Source organism: Microtus oregoni, unplaced genomic scaffold, assembly GCF_018167655.1.
Source record: "Microtus oregoni isolate MIOR12 unplaced genomic scaffold, Mior012 000009F_ref0000495, whole genome shotgun sequence".
Lineage (NCBI taxonomy): Eukaryota > Metazoa > Chordata > Mammalia > Rodentia > Cricetidae > Microtus > Microtus oregoni.
This window is the reverse complement of record NW_024543068.1, coordinates 30,946,050-30,965,198: the sequence shown is the minus strand read 5'-3', so window position 1 is coordinate 30,965,198 and position 19,149 is coordinate 30,946,050.

Sequence of the window (19,149 nt, the reverse complement as noted above, 5' to 3'; positions counted from 1 at the left end):
TCCAGGACAGGCTCCAAAGCCACAGAGAAACCCTGTCTCGAAAAAACCAAAAAAAAAAAAATTATTATTACTGAAGTGTGTGAGTGTGTGTGTTCCTGTGTGTGCAGGTGTCGTCTCTTAAAGCTAGAGTTCTAAGTGGTTATGGCCCTCTTGATGTGGGTGCTGGGAAGCAAATTTAGGCCCTCTGCAAGAGCCGTCAGCACTCTTAACCACCGAGCCATCGCTCCAGCTCAACTGCGTTCTTGATGAGAGCAATTCACAGTTGAAGTTGGAGCTAACTAATATAGCCTGGATTATTTAAATTGCCCATGAAATAAAATATATGATTTGTATTTGAAGGGGAGCACATATCAAAATATTGCTATTGAGATTTCTTGGTTAAGTGATTGCTTCCTAAATTCTGCTTTGCAAATGAAAAGATAGGCACAGAGAACTTTCACAGTACTCGGGAAGCATTGTAGAATCTGCCAACCTCGTTATGTGCAAGTCATGGAGGAAGGTGTAAAGAGCAACAAAAGCCATATCCTACAGTCCTGTGAAAATGAAGAGAGAGCTCATATCCACTGCTCCACTTGCTCACTCAGAGGGACAGAGGTATGTGCTGCTCTAACCGAATGTCACTGTTCTTGGATTCTTTTGTAAAACTACAGACGGGTCTCTTGTCTTGGGGCAGTTATGAGTCAGGGCGGTGTTTGTGTAAAAGATTGTGATGGATGGATTACACAAGTCTGGAATCATAGGATGACTAGAAACTTTGCCGTGACCAAACTAAAAAGCAAGGCCAGGAATAAAACCAGGAGCTGTGATGACAGAGACTTCTATATCAGTTCAACTGAGCTTTGATACCCAGGCTTTTTATTAGCTTTTAATAAAAACGAAGCGTCTTGTGTTCCTATCACCCAGCTTCAACTATTAACTACATTTTGTTAATGTTAAGTCCAAAGGAAACTCCAGTTCCCCAGACTTCACAAAGCAGTGCCTATGTCCAGAAATGACAGTCTTGGCTTTACTCAGGTGGACTAGAGGAGGATTTCTGGCAGTTAGATAAAAACCAGCTTTCCCTGCCCCACAGCTACTCATCAGCACTCTAACACAGTATTCTCTCTATTCCCTCTCGCTGTGCTTGGTGTGTATCTCTTGCTATTCCTGCTAGTCTCTCTTCTCTGCCTCCCTAGCCTGGCCATGTCCAGTCTGGTTTTTTCTTTTTTTTTTTTTATTTTTAATTGTTTCTATTTTTTTTCTGCTCTTGTAGTTTGACCTTTATTTAGGCTGTTAGCTCATAAATAACAACACAGAGGCTTATTGTTAATTATGAAAACTTGGCCATTAGCTTAGGTTTGTCCCCCTAGCTCTTATTACTTAACCTGCTTTTATTAATCTACTTCCATGTGTCTTGGTCACCTCTACTCTGAACCGTATGTCCGACCTCTTCAGTGCCTCCCTGGCATCTCAGCACTACAATCCCGCCTCCTCTGCAACTGGCTTTCTTCTTCCCAGAGTCCTCTCTGTCCCTGCCTAACCTCTTCCTGCCTAGTTATTGGACACCCAGCTCTTTTATTAAACCAATCAAAAGGTGCCTTGGCAAAAACACATCTTCACAGTGTAAACAAATATTCTGGCTCTGGACTCTTCCAGACGCCTCTGAATATTTTTTCTCTGTTATCCCCAGTTGAGCAGCTGTTTTGGCAGTGTCTTTACTGCACCCCTCAAATACCACTAATCCTACCTTTACTCACCACACCTTTACAAAAAACCCAGAGAGCGCATGCTATGACAGATAAGTAAACGAGACTCTCTTTAGTTAGTAAAGATAAACATCTTTCTCCTTTGGCAGCTACATGGCGTCTCCTTGATTCTACCTACTCAATATATCTCTTCCAACCTGGTTATATTCAGCCCTGCCATATGTCAAAGCAGCTTCTTTATTAACCAATGGTAATAAAACATATTCACAGCATACAGAGGGGAATCCCACATCAAACAGATGATTGTGCAGTTGATTACCCAAGTACTTGAATTAGGCTACGCGCTTTTTTTGTATTAACGTCTTGTTCAGATTTTCTATAAATTTAAATTTGGGTGTTTTAGTTGAATTTTGTTGTTGCTTTTTTTTAATTTTGCCAACTCATGCATTTTAGGAAGTCTAAAAAGACGGCAAATAAGTTCATGAAGCACATACACCTGGCAGTCCCACTTCTAGTGATGCCAAGCTTAACTGAGATTTGTTAGGCTCTCTTTCAAATCTATATACCTTAGCTGCTCTTGGTGATTGCTACTGGAGTTGTGGGTGATTTACCAATCCTGATGTTCCTTCAGTTCTTTCCTTTACTTTCTGGGATTCTACAAAGGAAGCATTTCAAAGTCACAAAGCAATCATTTGATTACCCTGATAGATCATGGAAAAGAAAGGCAGTGGAAAAGGTTACTCTTTCCTTATTCCTTTTCTCCTTAATGGACACATTATTATTTTTTCTTTTTTTTAAATATTTTTATGGTTTATTTAACTTTATTTTATGTGCATTGGTGTGAAGTGTCAGATCCCCTGGAACTGATCTTCAGACAGTTGTGAGCTGCCATGTGGGTGCTGGGAATTGAACCCGGGTCCTCTGGAAGAGCAGTCAGTGCTCTTAACCACTGAGCCATCTCTCCAGCCCCTATTATTTTTTCTTTTATATAACATTTCTTTATTGATTATTTTGGGATTTTACATCATGCACCCCAATTTCACTCATTTCCAAGTACCCCCATATCTGCCCTTGCAGCATCCCCTCCAAAATAAATTTTTTTAAAAATTAAAACCAAACAATAACAACCAAAAATAAAAAAACCTTCTTTGCTCTTCTGTCTTTTCCTGCCTCTCCAACACGTCTTCATTCATCTTAGTGGTGTTGGGAGCCACAGCGCATCACACGGTCTCCCCTTTTGTCCAGACAGCTTTACCTGCAAATGTTCATTGCAATGAGTCATTGATCTGGTTCATGGGCCCTGGTTTCTGTCATACCATTATCACTGGACTTCACTGAAACCCCTCTTGGATATCTCCATGGTGATCCTGTGGGTATTGTTCCACTGGACCAGTCCCTTCACATGCTCCAGCAGATCGTAGATGGGGTAGATGCTGGGATGGGCCAACCCAAGGCCTGGCTGTGAGCCCAGGTGGTAGCTGAGCTATTCAATCCTGGCCACCGGGGCTGCCCCCTCAAGTAAGGGGCAGAGTCAGCTTTCTTATGTCCATGCCAAGAGGGCCAGTTCTCCCAAGCCCATGGCTACTCAGATTAGCATGACTCTGGCAGCGGCATGACCCTCAGATATCAACAAGGCCACAGGCTGTGGCCCAGAACCTGGTATTCTCATGGCCTTCGATGGTAACAGGATCCATAGATATCAACAGACCCTGGCTACAGTAGAGCCACAGACCCAGACAAGGCCCTTGACTGCCGCTCTGCCCCAGACGTCACCACGACCTCAAGTAGCAGCACAGGCCACACAGATTGTATGATCCTGGCTGCAGCAGGCCTTCAGATACCATCATCTCATTGACTGACCAGATTCCAGGAAACCACATGGCCCCCGGCTGCAACAGGAGGCACAGATAAGCAACTCAGATTCTGGTTGCTGTAGGGCCATGGACACAGACATGGCCCTCAGCAGCAGCTCAGACCTGGTGACACCATGGCCCCTGTGCAGCAGCACAGGTCACTCGGATCATCTTTGCTCTGGTGGCTGCATGGCCCTCGGACACCAACAAGGCCCAGCCCCTGCACTTATGTGTAGACGTTGGTGCAACATGGGCCGTGGACGTCAACACAGACCTGGGCTACAATAGGACCACAGACCCAGACAAGGTCTTCAGCAGCAGCTCAGGCCTGGGAATCACCATGTCCATATGGCAGAGCAGGCCACTCAGATCAGTATGGCACAGCTGCAGCGTGGTTCTTGGAAACCAACACGGCCTCAAGTGGCAGGCCAGACCCCAAACATCCCCACTGTTTTTGGTGGTAACAGGAGCCTAGGACATCAACTCAGATCCTGGCTGCAGTAGGGCCATGGACCTGGATATGGGCCTTAGCTGAAGCTCAGCCCCAAATGTCATCAGGGTATCGGGTGGCAGTGCCAGCCACTTATGTTGGTATGTCCCCTGTGGTAGCATAGCCCTCAGACACCTACATGGCCACAGGTGGAAGCCCAGACATGACATCCTTGCCATCTCTGGAGGCAACATGGGCCAACATGGTCTGGTAAACACAGACCACGACTGTAGTTGGACCACACACACAGACATGGCTCTGGCAGCATCCCTGGTTGGATGTCACCATGGCCCCAGTAGCAAGCAGGCTACCCACACCAGCCTAATCCTCGCCACCTTCACTTCTTCTGTTCTACCTCTTTTTTGCTTGCTCATTTGGAGACAGAATCTCATTATGTGGTCCAGGCTGTTCCAAAACCTGACACTCATCCTGTCTATGCCACCCCAAGTACTGGGGATCTTTCGGTTTTCCTGAAATATGTACCACATGATCTAAAGACACCAGATTGCACATAGAGTACCAGAATGCATTTCAACCAGCTAACTATAACTTTCTACCCATTGATTGATATTTCATCATTATGTCTTCCCCTTTCCCAAATTCCATTATATTCTCAATTTCTATGAGGTGAATTATTTCAGGTTCCATATATGTGATCTTACTCATGTTTTTGTGTCTGGTTTATTCCATTTGACATACTGATAACCAAATCAATTCACTCTATTTAAATTACAATATTTCATCTTTTTATGAATGAATGGTGTCCTAGCGTTTCTATTGCTCTGAAGAGACACACACTATGACCACAGCAACCCATTTCCTTTGGCAAATTATATTTTTATAATTTTTTTCATTTATTTTACGTACAGATCCTTCCCTTCTTTCCTCCCATTTCCTTTCCCCATCCCATCCACTCCCCCCTCCATTCAGAAAGGGGCAGGCCTCCCATGGGAGTCAACACAGCCTGGCATATCAAGTTGAAGCATGACCAAGCTCCTCCCCCTGCATCAGGGTTGGGCAAGGCAACCCAGTTTGGAGAGTGGGTTCCCAGAAGTCAACTCAAGTGCCAGGGAAAGCTCTTGATCCCATTGCTAGGAGCCCCATAAACAGACCAAGCTACTCAACTGTCACACACATGCAGAGGGCCTAGTTTGGTCCCGTGCTTGCTCTCTGACATTCCAGAGTCAGTGAGATCCCATGAGCTCAGGTTAACTGTTATAAAGAAAAACATTCAACTGGGACTAGCTTACAGTTTCAGACATTTAGTCTATTATCATCATGACAGGATGCTTAGCAGCATGCGAGACATGGTGCTAGAGAAGACTTTGAGAGTCCTATGTCTTGATCCCCAGGGAGCAGAAGGAAAAACTGTGTACTGGGCATAGCTTGAGCATGTAGGAGACTGCAAAGCCGCACCCACAGTGACACACTTCCTCCAATGAGAACATACCTACTCCAATAAGGCCACACCTCTTAATAGTGCCATTCCCTATTGGCCAAGCATTCATACACACGTGTATGGGGGCCATTCCTATTCAAACCACAACTGTAGGCAGAGGCTGCTCTTCTGTTTCCCGGCCACACAGATCCAAAATAATCACACAAGAACTGTATTTTTTTTCCTTTTTTTTTTATTGAGAAAAGAAAAAAAAACATAAACAAAAAACAAGTTTCCACCTCCTCCCAGCCTCCCATTTCCCTCCCCCTCCTCCCACCCTTCTCCCCCTCCTCCCACCCTTCTCCCCCTCCCCCCACTCATCTCCCCCTCCCTCTCCAGTCCACAGAGCAGTCCGGGTACCCTGCCCTGTGGTAACTCCTAGGTCCTCCCCCCTCCGTCCATATCTAGGAAGGTGAACATCCAAACTGGCTAGGCTCCCACAAAGCCAGCACATTAAGTAGGATCAAAACCCCGTGCCATTGTCCTTGGCGTCTCATCAGCCCTCATTGTTCGCCATGTTCAGAGATTCCGGTTTTATCCCATGCTTTTTCGGTCACAGTCCAGCTGGCCTTGGTGAGTTCCCAATAGATCAGCTCCACTGTCTCAGTGGGTGGGTGCATGCCTCGTGGTCCTGACTTCTTTGCTCATGTTCTCCCTCCTTCTGCTCCTCATTGGGACCTTGGGAGCTCAGTCCAGTGCTCCTGTGTGGGTCTCTGTCTCTATCTCTATCCATCACCAGATGAAGGTTCTATATAGTTATCCTCTTGGCTAAGGGAAGTAGACCAAATTGCCGGGGAGAAAATTGGGATCTTGGGGGTGGGGTGGGATGGGGGTAAGGGGAGATGGGGAGAGAAAAGGTAGAAGGGAAGGAGGGGGGACATGGGGAAACAGGAGAATTGGGATAAAGGAAGGGTGGATAGGGGAGCACGGAACCACAATTCTTAATTAAGGGAGCCACTTTAGGGTGGGCAAGAGACTTGACCCTAGAGGGGCTCCCAAGTGCCCAAGATGAGGTTCCCAGTTAGTTCCTTGGGCAGCTGAGGATTGGGAACCTGAAATGACCCTATCCTAGAGCAATACTGACGGATATCTTGCATATCAACACAAGAACTGTATTAACTACAGCACTGCTCAACCAATTACTTGTGTATTGCTAGCTAGCTCTTATATCTTAAATTAATCCATTTCTATTATTTTATATAGATGAGGCTTGTGGTTTACCAATACTGGCAGCTACATGTTGTCTCCTAGACTCTGCCTTCTCTCTATATATGTATGTTTTCCAGCCTGGCTATATTTTGTTAAGCCATTGGCCGAAGGCAGCTTCTTTATTATAAAACATATTCATAGCATACAGAGGGGAATCCTACATCACACCACACATAGTATTCCAGTATTGTGTAATTATATTTTCTTCATGCACTCATCAGCTGATGAACACTCACTGTTTCCATTTCATGGCTGCTGAAAAAGGACGATAACAAACAAAGAGGAGTTCATATTGCTTTGGAATACTGGATTCACTTCCTTTGTACACATACCCAGAAATGGAACTGCTGGAACATGTTTTAAAGAGGTTTTTTTTATTATTTTAAATTATGTGTATGTACATGTGCACATAGTACAGATGCATTCAGAGGTCAGTGGCTTCAGGTCCCTGTAGAACTGAAATAACATAGGCAGTTATGAGCTGCCTATGTGGATGGTGGGAATTAATCTTGGGTATTTTGGAAGAGCAGTAAGTGCTTTTAACTGCTGAATCATCTCTCCTGTCTAGTAGTTCCTTTTTTCATTTTTATTTTTTGAATAATATCTCTTTCATTGATTGGAAAGATACCAAAGGAAACAATGTAGAAAAGAAAGCATACCCTTTGAGCATAGCTTCAGAGGTGCCAGCACAAGGTCAGCTGGATCCATTGCTTTGGATTTGAGAAAGGAAGAATATGGCGGTGGGACAAGTAGAGAAGAGTGTTCACATCATGGTGGTCAGGAAGCTGAAAGACGGCTCAGGAACAAGATGTATCTATTTCTCCAGTGATCCCCTTCCCACAGCACTTTTCTAAAACATGAACTCTGTCTTAGGTTCTTCTATGGCTGTGAAGAGACACTATGGCCACGACAACCCTTATTAGGAAAACATTTAACTGAGGTGGCTTGCTTATAATTTCAGAGGTTCCGTCCATCATGATGGGGAGCATGGCAGCATGCAGGCAGACATGGTGCTGGAGAAGTAGTTGAGAGTCCTACAATTTGCAGGCAACAGAAAGGGAGCCTGTCTTCAGTCTGACAAAACCTCCTACTGGTGCCACCCCCTATGAGATTATCGGGGTCAATTACGCTCAAACTGCCACAGGCCCAGAGGATCAAATTCAAGTCCTCATATTTGCAAAACTAGCACTTTATTGACAGATCTACCTCTCCATCCCAAGCTTATTTTGATAAATGAGACGTGGTAGCCTCGTTTTTGTCTGCTAAATGTTGACATACAGTTGCTCCAGCACTATTTGTTAGGACTTTCCTTTCTCCAAATTATGTTTTACCATTGCTGTTCACAAATCAGTATAAGGCTGTTTTGCAAAAACATTTTTTTTTTGATTTTTCGAGACAGGGTTTCTCCGTATCTTTTGGTTCCTGTCCTGGAACTAGCTCTTGTAGACCAGGCTGGCCTCGAACTCACAGAGATCCGCCTGCCTCTGCCTCCCGAGTGCTGGGATTAAAGGCGTGTGCCACCACCGCCCGGCTTGCAAAAATATTTTGTAAGACAGTAGTGTGATGCTTCATGTACATTTTAGAATTTTTTTCTACTGTGATGTCATTGGTATTTTGGTAGAAATTACAATGAATTTTCCAATAATTTTGGGAATTATGAACATTTTTTTGCATGTTGATTGTCCCATGAACCTTGGATGCTTCTGTGCATGCATGGAGTATGTGTGTGTGTCTTCTTTAATTTCTGTCATCAATGCATGCATGATAGTTTTCATTACAAAGACCTCTTTGTAAAGTCTTTGGTTAAATTTGTCCTAGACATTTTTATAGGTACTGTAAACGAGATTGCTTACTCCATTTTTTTAGATAATTTATTATTGTCATATATAAATACTTGTTTTTTTAATCCTGCAACTTTGCTAAACTCATTTAATAATTATGACAGTTTATAGAATTATGAGATATAGTGGTGGAGGGGCAAGTTACAGTGTCTTCAAATTCTTGGGACAATAAATCTGCATTTCCAGCAATTCTCAGTTTCCAGAATTGTAATATCTTACACACACTTTTAACAATTTTCACACTCTAGAAACATGAATAGCTAAAATTCATGTTTAAAGAATAAGAGACACTTCTAGTACTTACAAGGAACTACAGTGTATAGGAATATTCAAAATATAAAATTCTGATCTCCCCATCAGGAAATTACCCCTCCTGGAATCACATGTAGATATTGTCCATTTAATGTCTGATTTTGCATTGAAAATGTGTTGTCAAACCTTGCGAGATCTTAAAGTATAAAATCTATGCTATATATGTGAACCCATTACTTTGCATTTTATCTTTTAAGACTTACCCTGTCTTGTTCCCCATTTCAAATGTTATACCATACCTGTAAGCATCCCAGCTGGGATGGAAAGGTATCCTGGATTCCAGGAGCCAAGGATACCACAAAGTCACACCACACAACAAACTTCACATAAGAGATTTATTGAGAGGGAAAAATAAACCCAGGAGGGTGGCTCCCTCTGCTCAGGCAAGAAACAGCAACATACTGAATAGGATACAGGGCTTATATAGAGTTTCTTGGGGAGGGGGTGGAACTTTTTGGGGTGGAGCTTTCCAGGGTGGAGGTTGGTGGTATTTCATGTCCAGAGATTGAGATTTTTACTCTGTAGAGTAGGGACAGGGTCCAGCAGTTAGGGCAGTTAGAGGTCCTTGGGGAGGGGCCTGATCACTCGTGTGGCTCAAGGGCTTACAATTCCCACACATACATTTGTTTAGATATGTATGTACATCATAGGCTAAGATCCACTCATGAGGAAAAACAGGAGCTTTTGTTTTCTTTCTGAGACTGGATCATCTTGTCTGTTATACGTACTAAGTCCATCCATTTTTTTCTGATTTCATTTTTTCTTTAGACCTGAATAACTATATATATCAGATCATTATCCATGAATCTTCTGGTTGATAACTAGGTTGGTTCTAATTCCTTGCTTTCATAAATAAAAGAGCAACAAACATGTATGTACATACATCTTTATGGTAAGGTATGGAGGTCTATGGTTATATGACCAAGAGTGGAGTAGCTAGTTCATATAATAGCTCTTTTAATTTTTTGAGGAACCTGCACATTGGTTAGTTACACTGGTTGTATTAATTTGCATACCCACTGAAGTGAGTAAGGGTTCCCCTTTCTCAACATCCTCTCCAAGATTTGATGTCAGAATTCTTGACAATGGCCTTTCCGACTGTTGTGAGGTATTATCCCATAGATTAAATTGCATTTCCCTAATGACTAGGAATATGGAGCACCCTTAAAAGTAGTTATTGGCCATTTTTTGTGGGTTTTTTTCAAACTGTCTATTCAATTTATTAGCCCTTTGTTGATTAGTGGTTTTTTTCCCCACTCTTGGTGTTTAATTTTTACAGTTCTTTATAACTTCTAGATATCAACCTCTTATCTGAAGTATTATACTTTTTTTTCCTGCTGCCATGTTCTTTTTTTTTTATTTTATTTTATTGAAAAAAAGGAAAAAGTTTCCGCCTCCTCCCAGCCTCCCAATCCCCTCCTCCTCCTCCCACCCTTCTCCCCCTCCCCCCACTCCTCTCCCCCTCCCTCTCCAGTCCCAAGAACAGTCAGGGTTCCCTGCCCTGTGGAAAGTCCAAGGTCCTCTCCCCTCCGTCCATATCTAGGAAGGTGAACATGCAAACTGGCTAGGCTCCCACAAAGCCAGCACATTAAGTAGGATCAAAACCCCGTGCCATTGTCCTTGGCTTCTCATCAGCCCTCATTGTTCGCCATGTTCAGAGATTCCGGTTTTATCCCATGCTTTTTCGGTCACAGTCCAGCTGGCCTTGGTGAGCTCCCAATAGATCAGCCCCCTTGTCTCAGTGGGTGGATGTACCCCTCGTGGTCCTGACTTCCTTGCTCTTGTTCTCCCTCCTTCTGCTCCTCATTGGGACCTTGGAAGCTCAGTCCAGTGCTCCAGTGTGGGTCTCTGTCTCTATTTCCATCCATCACCAGATGAAGGTTCTATGGTGATATGCAAGATATTTGTCAGTATTATTATAGGAGAGGGTCATTTCAGGTTCCCTATCCTCAGCTGCCCAGGGAACGAACTGGGGACATCGCCGTGGGCTTCTGGGAGCCACTCTAGGTTCACATCTCTTGCCAACCCTAAGGCGGCTCCCTTAACTAAGAATTGTGCTTCCGTGCTCCCCTATCCAACCTTCCTTTATCCCAATCATCCTTTTCCCCCAAGTTCCCCATGTCCTCCCCTTCTCCCTTTTCTCTTCCCATCTCCCCTTACCCCCATCCCACCTCACCCCCAAGATCCCAATTTTCTCCCCGGCAATTTTGTCTACTTCCCATAGCCAAGAGGATCACTATATGTTTTTCCTTGGGTTCATCTTCTTACTTAGCTTCTTTAGGTTCACCAATTGTAGACTCCGTGACCCTTATTTTATGGCTAGAAACCAATTATGAGTGAGTATATCCCATGTTCATCTTTTTGGGTCTGGGTTACCTCACTCAGTATAGTGTTTTCTATTTCCATCCATTTGCATGCAAAATTCGAGAAGTCGTTGTTTTTTACTGCAGCGTAGTACTCTACTGTGTATATATTCCACACTTTCTTCATCCATTCTTCCATTGAAGGGCATCTAGGTTGTTTCCAGGTTCTGGCTATTACAAACAATGCTGCTATGAACATAGTAGAACAAATGCTCTTGTCATGTGATAGGGCATCTCTTGGGTATATTCCCAAGAGTGGTATTGCTGGGTCCAGGGGTAGGTTGATCCCGAATTTCCTGAGAAACCAAAACACTGATTTCCAAAGTGGTTGCACAAGATTGCATTCCCACCAGCAATGGATGAGGGTACCCCTTCCTCCACAGCCTCTCCAGCAAAGGCTATCATCGGAGTTTTTGATTTTAGCCATTCTGACAGGTGTAAGATGATATCTCAAAGTTGTTTTGATTTGCATTTCCCTGATCGCTAATGAGGTTGAGCATGACCTTAAGTATCTTTTGGCCATTTGAACTTCTGTTGAGAATTCTCTGTTCAGTTCAGTGCCCCATTTTTTAATTGGGTTAATTAGCCTTTTACGGTCTAGTTTCTTGAGTTCTCTATATATTTTGGAGATCAGACCTTTGTCTGTTGCGGGGTTGGTGAAGATCTTCTCCCAGTCAGTAGGTTGCCTTTGTGTCTTAGCGACAGTGTCCTTTGTTTTACAGAAGCTTCTCAGTCTCAGGAGGTCCCATTTATTCAATGAGGTCCTTAATGTCTGTGCTGCAGGGGTTATACACAGGAAGCGATCTCCCGTGCCCATGTGTTGTAGGGTACTTCCCACTTTCTCTTCTATCAGGTTCAATGTGTTCTGACTGATATTGAGGTCTTTAATCCATTTGGACTTGAGTTTTGTGCATGGTGATAGATATGGGTCTATTTTCATTCTTCTACAGGTTGACATCCAGTTGTGCCAGCACCATTTGTTGAAGATGCTTTCTTTCTTCCATTGTATACTTTTAGCTCCTATATCGAAAATGAGGTGATCAAAAGTTTGTGGGTTAAAATTCGGGTCTTCTATACGATTCCATTGGTCAACTTCTCTGTTTTTATGCCAGTACCACACTGTTTTCATCACTGTAGCTCTGTAATAGAGTTTGAAGTCGGGGATGGTAATGCCTCCAGAAGATCCTTTATTGTATAGGATTGTTTTGGCTATCCTGGGTTTTTTGTTTTTCCATATAAAGTTGATTATTGTCCTCTCAAGATCTGTGAAGAATTTTGATGGGACCTTGATGGGGATTGCATTGAATCTATAAATTGCCTTTGGTAGAATTGCCATTTTTACTATGTTGATCCTACCAATCCACAAGCAAGGGAGGTCCTTCCATTTTCTGGTATCCTCCTCAATTTCTTTCTTCAATGCCTTAAAGTTCTTGTCAAATAGATCTTTCACTTCCTTGGTTAGAGTTACCCCAAGATATTTTATGCTGTTTGTGGCTCTTGTGAAAGGTGAAGCTTCTCTGATTTCCCTCTCTGCTTCCATATCCTTTGTGTATAGGAGGGCGACTGATTTTTTGGAGTTGATCTTGTACCCTGCCACATTACTAAAGGTGTTTATCAGCTGTAAAAGTTCTTTGGTGGAGTTTTGGGGGTCACTTATGTACACTATCATATCATCTGCAAATAACGAAAGTTTAACTTCTTCCTTTCCAATTCGAATCCCCTTGATCCCCTTAAGTTGTCTTATTGCTATTGCTAGAACTTCAAGCACTATATTGAAGAGGTATGGCGAGAGTGGACAGCCTTGTCGTGTTCCTGAGTTTAGTGGGATGGCCTTGAGTTTCTCTCCGTTTAATTTGATGTTAGCTGTTGGCTTGCTGTATATAGCTTTTATTATATTTAGGTATGACCCTTGTATCCCTAATCTCTCCAATACTTTTATGATAAAGGGATGTTAAATTTTGTCAAATGCTTTTTCAGCATCTAATGAAATGATCATATGGTTTTTTTCTTTCAGTTTATTTATATGCTGGATTACATTGATAGATTTTCGTATGTTGAACCAGCCCTGCATCTCTGGGATGAAGCCTACTTGATCATAATGGATAATTTTTCTAATGTGTTCTTGGATTCGGTTTGCCAGTATTTTGTTGAGGATTTTTGCGTCGATGTTCATGAGTGAGATTGGCCTATAATTCTCTTTCTTGGTTGAGTCTTTGTGCGGTTTTGGTATCAGAGTAACTGTAGCTTCATAAAAGGAATTTGGCAATGCCTCTTCTGTTTCTATATTGTGAAATATATTAAGGAGTATAGGTATTAGGTCTTCTTGGAAGTTCTGGTAGAATTCCGCATTGAAATCATCTAGTCCTGGGCTTTTTTTTGGTAGGGAGTTTTTTGATAACCGCTTCTAATTCTTTGCGACTAACAGGCCTATTTAGATTGTTCACCTGGTCCTGGTGTAACTTTGGTATATGGTATTTATCTAAAAAAGTGTCCATTTCCTTTACATTTTCCAGTTTTGTGGCATACAGGCTTTTGTAGTAAGATCTAATGATTCTCTGAATTTCCTCTGTGTCTGTGGTTATGTCCCCCTTTTCATTTCTGATCTTATTAATTTGGAAATTCTCTCTCTTCCGTTTGATTAGTTTGGATAGGGGTTTGTCAATCTTGTTGATTTTCTCCAGGAACCAGCTTTTTGTTTCATTGATTCTTTGGATTGTTTTCTGTGTTTCTATTTTGTTGATTTCATCCCTCAGTTTGGTTATTTCCAGTCTTCTACTCCTCCTAGGTGAGTCTGCTTCTTTTTTTCTAGAGCTTTCAGGTGGGCTGTTAAGTCTCCAATGTGAGCTTTCTCTGTTTTCTTTAAGTGGGCACTTAGTGCTATGAACTTTCCTCTTAGGACTGCTTTCATAGTGTCCCATAAGTTTGAGTATGTTATTTCTTTATTTTCATTGAATTCCAGGAAGACTTTAATTTCTTTCTTTATTTCTTCCTTAATCCAGGTGTGGTTCAGAAGTTGACTGTTCAGTTTCCATGAGTTTGTAAGCTTTCTGGGGGTAGCATTGTTGTTGAATTCTAACTTTAATCCATGGTGATCTGATAAGACACAGGTGGTTACTAATATTTTTTTGTAACTGTGGATGTTTGCTTTGTTACTGACTATGTGGTGGATTTTCGAGAAGGTTCCATGAGCTGCAGAGAAGAAGGTATATTCTTTCCTATTTGGGTGGAATGTTCTATAGATGTCTGTTAAGTCCATTTGCTTCATTACCTCCATTAATTCTCTTCTTTCTCTGGTAGGTTTCTGTCTGATTGACCTGTCCATTGGTGAGAGAGGAGTGTTAAAGTCTCCTACTAAGTGTGTGTGTGGTTTGATGGCTGCCTTGAGTTTTAGCAATGTTTCTTTTACGTACGTGGGTGCTTTTATATTAGGGGCATAGATATTCAGGAATGAGACTTCATCCTGATGAACTGTTCCTGTTATGAGTATAAAATGCCCCTCTCAATCTCTTCTGATTGATTTAAGTTTGAAGTCAACTTTGTTAGAGATTAGTATGGCCACGCCTGCTTGTTTCTTAGGTCCATTTGCTTGATAAACCATTTCCCAGCCCTTTACACTGAGTAGGTGCCTGTCTTTGTGGTTGAGGTGTGTTTCTTGTAGACAGCAGAATGTCGGATCCTGTTTTCTTATCCAATCTCTTAGCCTGTGCCTTTTTATAGGTGAGTTGAGTCCATTGACATTAAGTGATATTAATGACCAGTGGTTGTTAACTCCGGTCACTTTTTTAGTAGTAGAGTTTGTGTGTTTCCCTTCTTTGAGTTGTGTTGGTGAGGGGTCTCTAGATGTCTGAGATATTTTGGTCATTGTTGGACTCCTTGGTTAGTGATTTTCCTTCTATTACTTTCTGTAAGGCTGGATTTGTGGCTACGTATTGTTTAAATTTGTTTTTATCCTGAAAAGTTTTATTTTCTCCATTTATAGTGAACGAAAGCTTGGCTGGGTATAGTAGTCTGGGCTTGCATCCATGGTCTCTCAGTTTCTGCAGTACATCTATCCAGGACCTTCTGGCTTTCATGGTTTCCATGGAGAAGTCAGGTGTAAGTCTGATAGGTTTACCTTTATAAGTAACTTGGCCTTTTTCCTTTGCAGCTCTTAATATCCTTTCTTTATTCTGTATGCTTTGTGTTTTAATTATTATATGGCGAGGGGATTTTTTTTTTTTTTGATCCAGCCTATTCGGTGTTCGGTATGCTTCTTGAACCTTCATAGGTGTATCTTTCTTTAGGTTGGGAAAGTTTTCTTCTATAATTCTATTAAATATATTTTCTGGACCATTGAGCTGCACTTCTTCTCCTCCTTCTACTCCTATTATTCTTAGGTTTGATCTTTTTATTGTGTCCCAGATTTCCTGAATGTTTTGTGATGAAAGTTTGTTGGACTTGCTGTTTTCTTTGATCAGTGTGTTTATTTTCTCTATGGTGTCTTCAGAATCTGAGATTCTTTCTTCTATCTCGTGTATTCTGTTGATTATGCGTGTTTCTGTAGACTCTGTTTGTTTACTTAAATTTTCCATGTCCAGCCGGCCCTCTGTTTGTGTTTTCTTCTTTGCCTCCATTTCAGTTTTCAAGTCTTGAACTGTTTCCATTATCTGTTTGTTTGTTTTTCCTTGGTTTTCTAGGGTATCATTCACTGATTTATTCAATTCTTCAAATTTTCTGTTATATTTCTCATCCATTTCTATAAGGGTGTTCTTTACATGCTGTTTAAGGGCATCAATCACTTTCATGAAGTCAATCTTTTCTACTTCTTCTTGATTAAGGTGTTCATGTCCCCCTGTTGTGAGGTCGCTGGTTTCTGGTGGCTTCATGTTGCTTTTCACATTGTTAGGTGAATTCTTGCATTATCACCTGCCCATCTCTTCCTCCGGATGCTCCCCTATGGATCTTCTTTTACAGCATCGGGCCTATTGATGTACCTTCCCAGTGATGGCTCTCACCCGTGATGGCTCTCACCAGTGATGGCTCTCGTGGAGCCGAGATCAGATCACCGTGCCCTATGATGGCTCTCCCCAATGCTGGCTCTCCTGGCACAGAGATCAGGTCTCTGTGCCCAATGTTGGGTCTCCTGGCGCCGAGATCAGGTCGCCGTGCTTGTTGGGTATCTCGTAAACAGAGCGCCTACCTTGCTTGGTGCAGGCAGGTTAGTGAAACAAAGGAACTCCCACCCGTTAGGTTGCCCTGAGGATTTGGAGTGACCCAGCGCGCCCAGACAGGCTGAACTGGGTGATGTTATGTGCCCAAAGTCGGCAGGGGGGGCCGAGGTGGGGAGGGTTCTGGATGCAAGCTGGGTGGGATAGGAAGAAAGAGGCAGTATGCAGGAAGTAGAGGCCCTGCAGAGAGCCCAAGAAGGATAGGGGGTTGAGGAACTTCTGAGTTCCCTGTCCTGGGCTGGTGCCGCGGGGTTAGAAACTCACCCCAATGTTGGGTCTCCTGGCACCAAGATCAGGTCTCCGTGCTGGTTGGGCAGCTCCCAAACAAAGCGCCTACCTTGCTTAATGCAGGCAGGCTAGTGAAACAAAGGAACTCCCGCCCGCTAGGTTGCCCTGAGGATTCGGAGGGACCCAGTGCCCAGACAGGCTGAGCTGGGTGATGTTACGTGCCCAAAGACGGCAGGGGGGCCCAGTATTATACTCTTATCTGAAGTATTATAGCTGGTAAAGATCTTTTTCTCCCATTTATCAGCTGTGTGTTCTGCTGAGTTTCCTTTACTGTGTGGTTTTGATTGCTGCCTCAGGAATGCGGTACCCCTTTACTTCATTAAATGCCCCCCGTGCTTTATAGTTAACCAGATTTGTTCTATTATGAACTTCCTGGTTTTTTGAAAAAAAAATACAAAAAATATTTGAATTTAAAATATTGTCAAGGTTACAGAAATACAATGAGAGAACTTTGACATTTTTTTTCTGAGACAGGGTCTCCCCACACAGCCTGTACAGAGCACCCCCCTTCTTCCTGACCTTGAGTTCTGGTTTGGCTTGAGAAGGGTTTCTGCATTTTATTGAGTTTGGTTCAGACTCCAACGATTCAACTGATTAACGTTCACCACACCCTGAGACACAATTCTCCCTAATAAAACAACCATCTAGCAAGTTGAAAAGAAAACCCAAGAAGCCCAGGGGAAATTCCTGGAGCGCAGAGCACTTCTATTCTCTCTGTGTGAACTGGAGGAGGAGTGGTCTTGAGTAAGACCTCATTTCTGGTAGAGTGCAGCACGTGGTTAATACCACTCTTTGACCTTCTTCCATTACCTGCAATTACTAAACTGATCTTACAGTGACTCCTGCTAACGTGGATGATCTCTGGGGATGCCGTAGGGAAAATGAGCAGAACTTTGAAAGCATCTGCTTAAACAAGAAATATTAATTTCACTCTGGCATGGTGGTGCACATATTTTAATTTCAACACTTGAGAGGCAGAGGCAGGTGGATCTCTAAGTTCAAGGCTACTTTGGTCTGCATAACAAGTTCCAGGACAGCCTGAGCTATGTAAACAGACCCTGTCTCAAAAACGAAAAACCAAACTAGCACCCACCCAAAATAAATTAAATATTGAAATTAGCCAAATTAAACTAATTCACTACCAAAATATTGAAATTAACTCCTTGGAAGATGCTTCTTAATCTACTTGACTTCATGTACAATACATTTTAAATACTTTAGGCTGTATCTGTTGAGTTCCAAATTTAAGTCTGAATTTCCAGTATCAAGAGGGTAGGCATAACATATGAAGTCACAGAAACTGGCTCAACACACTCAGGGCCTGCACGGGTTCATTGCAGAGAGAGTCACAGCATTAAGGGGGAAGTGGACACAAGCTCTCATCGGTAACCAAGAAGCAACTTTCAGTGGATAGCCATTGCAAAGGAAAAATCACTTTGCCCTAATGAACTCCCTGGGTCTATTAAGCACACATGACCACAGGAGTAAGGCCCATGCTCAGTGGATGGCCAACACAAGACAAACTCAATGGTATTTTTTTTTTTTGGTTTTTTTTTCGAGACAGGGTTTCTCTGTGGCTTTGGAGCCTGTCCTGGAACTAGCTCTGTAGACCAGGCTGGTCTCGAACTCACAGAGATCCGCCTGCCTCTGCCTCCCGAGTGCTGGGATTAAAGGCGTGCGCCACCACCGCCCGGCTACTCAATGGTATTTTTGCCGTCTTTTTTTAACCTCAATTTGCTTTCTGCTTTTGCTTTGCTCATTTTGTTGGTCTTCTGCTTATATATTTTGGTTTCTAACTTTGTGCATTTCTTGTTCTTTTTGCTTTGCTTTTTGTTTGTTAAAGCTAGAGCATGAGTTGGGGAGATAGGAGAATCCGGGAGGAGTTGAGGGGAAGAAAAATGTGTCATAGAAAAAAATTTAGTAAATTTTTTTTTCAAACAAAATATATCAGGCAAAGGACAGTGAGCTGGCACTCACATAACTCACAGTTGAGGTGTCAGGGTGGCCATTGTCCCTTGTCAAGAGGGAGTCAGCTCCTTTAGGAAAATAAAAACTATACACTGTGGAGGGTTAGGAAGCAGGGAGAGTGGGGTGGGAGAGAGAGTTGTGGAGGGGGAGAAAGGAGGGGCTGGGGAACAGAAACTACAACCTCTATTAGAACAGCTCCCAGGGATTTGGGTGAACCAACAGCCGGGAGCTTGCTGTAGGCTCTGGATCCTGGGCCCTCCCTTTCCTGGCTCATTGCTGGGGTATCCTCCCTTAGGCAGGCTCTTTTTCCCTCAGCGGATTTTTCTTCTAGATGCTGTTAGAAGTTCAACCCTGGAGCAAGCTGTAGGAATGCAGGACCATTCCTGATTTCAGATCTGACTAAGTTAACCTGACCTCCTGCACTAGGGTTACAGGCTCGTGCTGTGAAACCTCTGCTGCTTTTCTTTTGAGACGTTCATCCATCCGTCCGTCCAC